Source organism: Ascaphus truei, unplaced genomic scaffold (assembly GCF_040206685.1).
Source record: "Ascaphus truei isolate aAscTru1 unplaced genomic scaffold, aAscTru1.hap1 HAP1_SCAFFOLD_133, whole genome shotgun sequence".
Classification (NCBI taxonomy): Eukaryota; Metazoa; Chordata; class Amphibia; order Anura; family Ascaphidae; genus Ascaphus; species Ascaphus truei.
The window spans coordinates 12,469-18,614 of record NW_027454207.1 but is presented as its reverse complement, the minus strand read 5'-3'; the positions used below and the strand labels follow the sequence as shown (position 1 = coordinate 18,614).

General features: G+C 40.4%; 1 pseudogene; it reads right to left on the bottom strand.

Moving 5' to 3' along the window:
* Positions 1-2,424: 2,424 nt before the first annotated feature.
* Positions 2,425-5,521, bottom strand: LOC142475684 (uncharacterized; annotated as a pseudogene).
* Between the last annotated feature and the right edge of the window lie 625 nt (positions 5,522-6,146).

The following is a 6,146-nucleotide window of genomic DNA, read 5'->3' as shown; positions in this document are numbered from 1 at the left end:
CCCCGGGGCAATGAGTGAGGGGCCGAGGATCTCTCCGCTGAGCCAGATGCTTCTCTTTAATTAGCGAGTTTTGTTGCAGGCGGAGCAGCTGTCACTCAATAATCAGCACAGATCACTGTGCCTCGTGTGTTACAGAGAGGGAGAGATAACTGTGCCTCATGTGTGACAGGGAGTGAGAGATAGCTGTGCCTTGTGTGTGACAGGGAGTGAGAGATAGCTGTGCCTCATGTGTGACGGAGTGAGAGATAATTGTGCATCGTGTGTGTGACAGTGAGAGATAGCTGTGCAGCGTGTGTGTGTGACAGGGAGAGATAGCTGTGCATCGTGTGTGTATGACAGTGAGAGATAGCTGTGCAGCGTGTGTGTGTGACAGGGAGAGATAGCTGTGCATCGTGTGTGTATGACAGGGAGAGATAGCTGTGCATCGTGTGTGTGACAGGGAGAGATTGCTGTGCATCGTGTGTGGCGGAGTGAGAGCTGTGCATCGTGTGTGTGTGACAGTGTGAGATAGCTATGCATCGTGTGTGTGTGACAGTGAGAGAGAGCTGTGCATCATGTGTGTGTGTGTGTGTGAGACAGTGAGAGATAGCTGTGCATTGTATGTGTGAGACAGGGAGAGATATCTGTGCATCGTGTGTGACAGTGAGAGATAGCTGTGCATCGTATGTGTTGACAGTGAGAGATAGCTGTGCATCGTGTGTGTGTGTGTGTGTGTGTGTGTGTGACAGTGAGAGATAGCTGTGCATCGTGTGTGTGTGACAGGGAGAGATAGCTGTGCATCATGTGTGTGTGTGACAGTGAGAAATAGCTGTGCATCGTGTGTGTGTGACAGTGAAAGATAGCTGTGCATCGTGTGTGTGTGTGACAGGGAGAGATAGCTGTGCATCATGTGTGTGTGTGACAGTGAGAGATAGCTGTGCATCGTGTGTGTGACAGTGAAAGATAGCTGTGCATCGTGTGTGTGTGTGACAGTGAGAGATAGCTGTGCATCGTGTGTGTGTGTGACAGGGAGAGATAGCTGTGCATCATGTGTGTATGACAGGGAGAGATAGCTGTGTATCGTGTGTGTGACAGGGAGAGATAGCTGTGCATCGTGTGTGTGACATTGAGTGATAGCTGTGCATCGTGTGTGTGTGACAGGGAGAGATAGCTGTGCATCGTGTGCATGTGACAGTGAGAGATAGCTGTGCATCGTGTGTGTGTGTGACAGTGAGAGATAGCTGTGCATCATGTGTGTGTGACAGTGAGAGATAGCTGTGCATCGTGTGTGTGTGTCAGGGAGTGAGAGATAGCTGTGCAATGTGTGTGTGTGACAGAGAGAGATAGTTGTGCATCGTGTGTGTGTGACATGGAGAGATAGCTGTGCATCGTGTGTGTGATAGTGAGAGATTACTGTTCATCGTGTGTGTGTGTGACAGTGAGAGATAGTTGTGCATCGTGTGTGTGTGACATGGAGAGATAGCTTTGCATCGTGTGTGTGTGATAGTGAGAAATAGCTGTGCATCGTGTGTGTGTGACAGTGAGAGATAGTTGTGCATCGTGTGTGTGTGTCAGGGAGTGAGAGATAGCTGTGCATCGTGTGTGTGTGTGACAGGGAGAGATAGCTGTGCATCGTGTGTGTGTCAGGGAGTGAGAGATAGCTGTGCATCGTGTGTGTGACAGTTGTAATACTGTGCACTGAAATGTAATTGGTACTCCTAACAATAATCAGTATACATTCAGGAGAAGGATTTACTGTTATATCATAACATACTGTAACCACCATCTGATTCCTTGTCCCATACATATAAATCAATACAAACTCCGCTGGGTATATACTGTTACTTTGCAGCCATGTTAATAAAGGGCAGACAATTTGATGCATATTTAACATGGTATCACTACTTAGAATAAAGTTGGTTTAATTCACAAACTACTGTAAGAGTGGCAGCTTATTGGAAATTACACCCTTAAAGAAAGGATGAATATATTCAATAGAGAATGTTACTATCCCCATTAGGAATAAGTATCACTTATACAGTATATGTATAGAAAGACATATCTAATTAGAGACAAAGAATGATTATCTTAAATCACACACTGAATTTAATACAGTAACGAACCTCAGAAAGATATATAGTCCATCTATGTCTGATAAATAAAGACATAGGAATATCTTAAATCACACTGAATTTAATAAAGAAAGATATATAGTCCATTTATGTCTAATAAATAAAGACATAGATAGGAATATCTTAAATCACACATATCACTCATAATTTGAATGTAAAGGAAAGAATTTAAATCAACAAATATTGATGAACTACATTTGTTGAAAAAAGACATCTTAAATAATCAGACACATATAGTCCCTCAAATAGTGTATATAGAGGGGAAAGAGATTCACTGTCTAATGTGTCTAATAATTAAAGACACAGATCGGGGTTATCTTAATTTGCACAATTCTTTACTTAAAATCTAATACACAGAGTAATACATATAGCAGTGGGAATATACTGAAACCCCAAATAGTACAATATAACACAGAATCCATAGCATAAACTTAATGCAAAGAGAAGTGTTAAATAGAGATATAACCAATCTCTGAATGTTAAAGACACAGATCTGGTTATCTATAATCACACAAGTTATATTTTATAATCTATATAGAATAGTGCAGATACACAAAGTATGTTACATAGTATACAAACTCAATGTAGAAGAGAAATATTACATCAAGATGTTTCTCAATCAATTGGATTGCGCTTATGGGAACCAATAGAAACAGGGAAGTGCCTATAAAGAAGGTAGGGACAGATATACCCACATTAACTCCTGAAGAAGCCTTAGTGAATTGCACTAAAATATACCCCATAATTAATACAAATTGAATGCATTTTAAACAGTAGAGAATGTGTATCTATGTACGAGGGGGGGAAGGAGTCCAAAGTCGTGACTGTTCAGAGTACAGAGTAGGAGTGAGATTTTGATCAAGAATGGAGCCGGCATCGACAGCAGAGAAGTCTGAGATCTCCCGAGATAAGATGTGATTTCTTACTGAAGCTTTTTCCACATTCAGGGCAGTTTATAGGGTGTCATCCCTGTGTGGATTGTTTGGTGTCTAACAAGATGCGATTTCCGACTGAAGCTTTTCCCACATTCAGAGCAGTTATAGGGCCTCTCCCTTGTGTGGATTCTTTGGTGTGTAACAAGATGCGATTTCCGACTGAAGCTTTTCCCACATTCAGAGCAATCATAAGGCTTCTCCGCCGTGTGGATTCTTTGGTGTGTAACAAGACTTGATTTTTGACAGAAGCTTTCCCCACATTCAGAGCATTTATAAGGTCTCACCCCTGTGTGGATTCTTTGGTGTGTAACAAGAATTGATTTCTGCTTGAAGCTTTTCCCACATTCAGAGCAGTTAAAAGGTCTCACATCTGTGTGGATTCTTTGGTGTGTAACAAGAGCCATTTGTTACTGAAGCTTTTCCCACATTCAGAGCAGTTAGAAAGTCTCACGCCTGTGTGGATTCTTTGGTGTGTAACAAGATGCGATTTCTTAATGAAGCTTTTCCCACATTCAGAGCAGTTATAGGGTCTCTCCCCTGTGTGGATTCTTTGGTGTCTACAAAAACTTGATTGATCATGGAAACTAGTCCCACATTCAGAGCAGTTATAAGGCTTCACCCCTGTGTGGATTCTTTGGTGTGTAACAAGACCTGATTAATGACTGAAGCTTTTCCCACATTCAGAGCAGTTATAAGGCTTCACCCCTGTGTGGATTATTTGGTGTGTAACAAGATTTGATTTCTGACTGAAGCTTTTCCCACATTCAGAGCAGTTATAAGGCTTCACCCCTGTGTGGATTATTTGGTGTGTAACAAGATGATATTTCTTATTGAAGCTTTTCCCACATTCAGAGCAGTTATAGGATTTCTTCCCTGTATGGATTATCTGCGGTATAACATTACCGTATGTCCCACAGTAGGGGTTCATGTCTCTGTTCTTTAAACCCTCTCCTTGTCTTGCGGTGTCTGTAAGTTTAGTAAAAGGCTGTTGATGTATAGGAATGCTCTGCCGAGTTTCTGGTAATCTTGTTCCAATTCTCATACAGACTTATGCAATGTTGAAGTCCTTAAAACATATTTCCATTAACCCCTCATGTAATTTGATGTTTGGGACATTTCTTACGTTGCTTCTTGCTCACAGACGAGTCATGTGCTGAAGATACATCTATGGTGAGAAAATGTATTAATGTAACATTGCAATGCATCAGAGAAGATTTGGATGAGAGATATATGTTCATTGAGTTGAACCTTTATAAAATTCTACTCGTGCAACATACTGAACATAATTAAAGCTACATTGTTATCGTTACATTCACCCAGAGGAAGGCAAAAAAAACACCCCAATTAATCATGTTACAATTATGTCTCATAAATGGAAATAAATATTTTCTCCTCACGCCAGTAATAGAAATCACATTACTCCCTGTATCAATGTTCTTCATATATTGTTCTTATCAAATAACTTTTGTTGTACTTTGTGATATATTAACCCTTTAGTGGCTCAAGGGGCCAGCTAGCCATTGGCATCCCACGAGTATCTGACCACTTGTGACGGTAGCTTTGAGACAGGCTATTAATAATACACACCAAAATATAACTGGGTTGAACTGGACGAGACTTAGATATGATAAAATATAATTTATTCCTTGAAAAAGGTGAACACACGAGATATACAAATGACAGACAAAATATGGACACTCACTTAAGATGGAATGATGAAACAGTCACATCTGGACTGGCAGTTCATACAGCAATCTTCATAATCATCAAGACACGAAAGACAATAGCCATAGGCTGAGCCTGGTTCTTATACAATTATTTCCCATTGAACACAACCTAAACCCAGCCCCTCTCATAAATCAGTGGTGAGGTTGACAGTTTTCCTCAGAGTAAAACTCCTCCCACCCAAGGACGTTTAAAAACTGCTTTTCCTATCTAAATAACGTCATAACTTCAGTTCAGTGAAACTTACTGGCACGCGAGCCATATTAATACATTCCGACACGCATGACGCTCCCAATAAGACTAAATATTACAGTGTAATACTAAAATTAAGAGAGATATTAATATCTGTCTCATAGGACCTGCTAAACAGCAGGTGTCTGTAATCATTATTTGCGGCTCGGCCCCCCGCTTACACATATGTAACTTATAGCATGTTCAGCCGAGGACATCTCATAATATTCTTATATTTAATAAGGTCACTCATTCTGTAGCCCCACTCCTAAATCAGGGGCGTTTGGCCAGTCTACCAAATTGAGTGTCTGGCAGGATACTATGGTTTGTAAGTGTGAGTTTTAACACTCACCAACCACTCCAGCTTCCTAAACATTTGGTCGCATTCCTTAGTAGGCAGGCATCTTTGAGGGTAACTTAAACAAAGGGCTAGAATCACTATTCAACTATTAACCCTTGCCCTCCCGGATGGATTCCAGTGTTTGTGTGGTGCAGTCACTGGAACAGAAACAATAAATTTTTACAGGGGAATAAACAGTTGGATGGCTGAAGCAAGGCAAAACCACATTACTGGACTCCAGCCCAGTTAACCCCTTGCTTCTCAGGTGAGAGTAGAGGGTGGCCTAATGGGGTTTAACCCTGTAATCCTGGGCCAAAAACCCCACACTTGACACCACTAATGTCCAAAAATGGGTAAATATACAGCTTACAGTAGACTTAACTTGGTTGATTAAAATAGGAACCGACGTTTCTGCCGTATTAACATCATTTTTCCTGATTTGTGCTACACAGCAATTAAAACAGTTTAACAAAAAGTGCCATACATTATGGTGCAAAAAATCTTCAAAAGAAAATGTAAGAAAAAATATAAATAATATACTTCTCAAGCTTATTGCTGCAGCAAAGGTTATTCCCACCTTTCTCCTAGGGCAGGGATATCCAAACAATGTAATTCCAGCGCACAGCAAAAAGAGAGTCGGGTTAATAAAAAATAAAATAATTAAAAATAAAAGTATATATATACACACACACATACACTGTATATACATACACACACACATATATATACATACACAACTCATCCTTGAAAGGTTGCACCCTCTATTTTTTTAATGCGGTTTAAATAAATTATTTTATTTTTTAT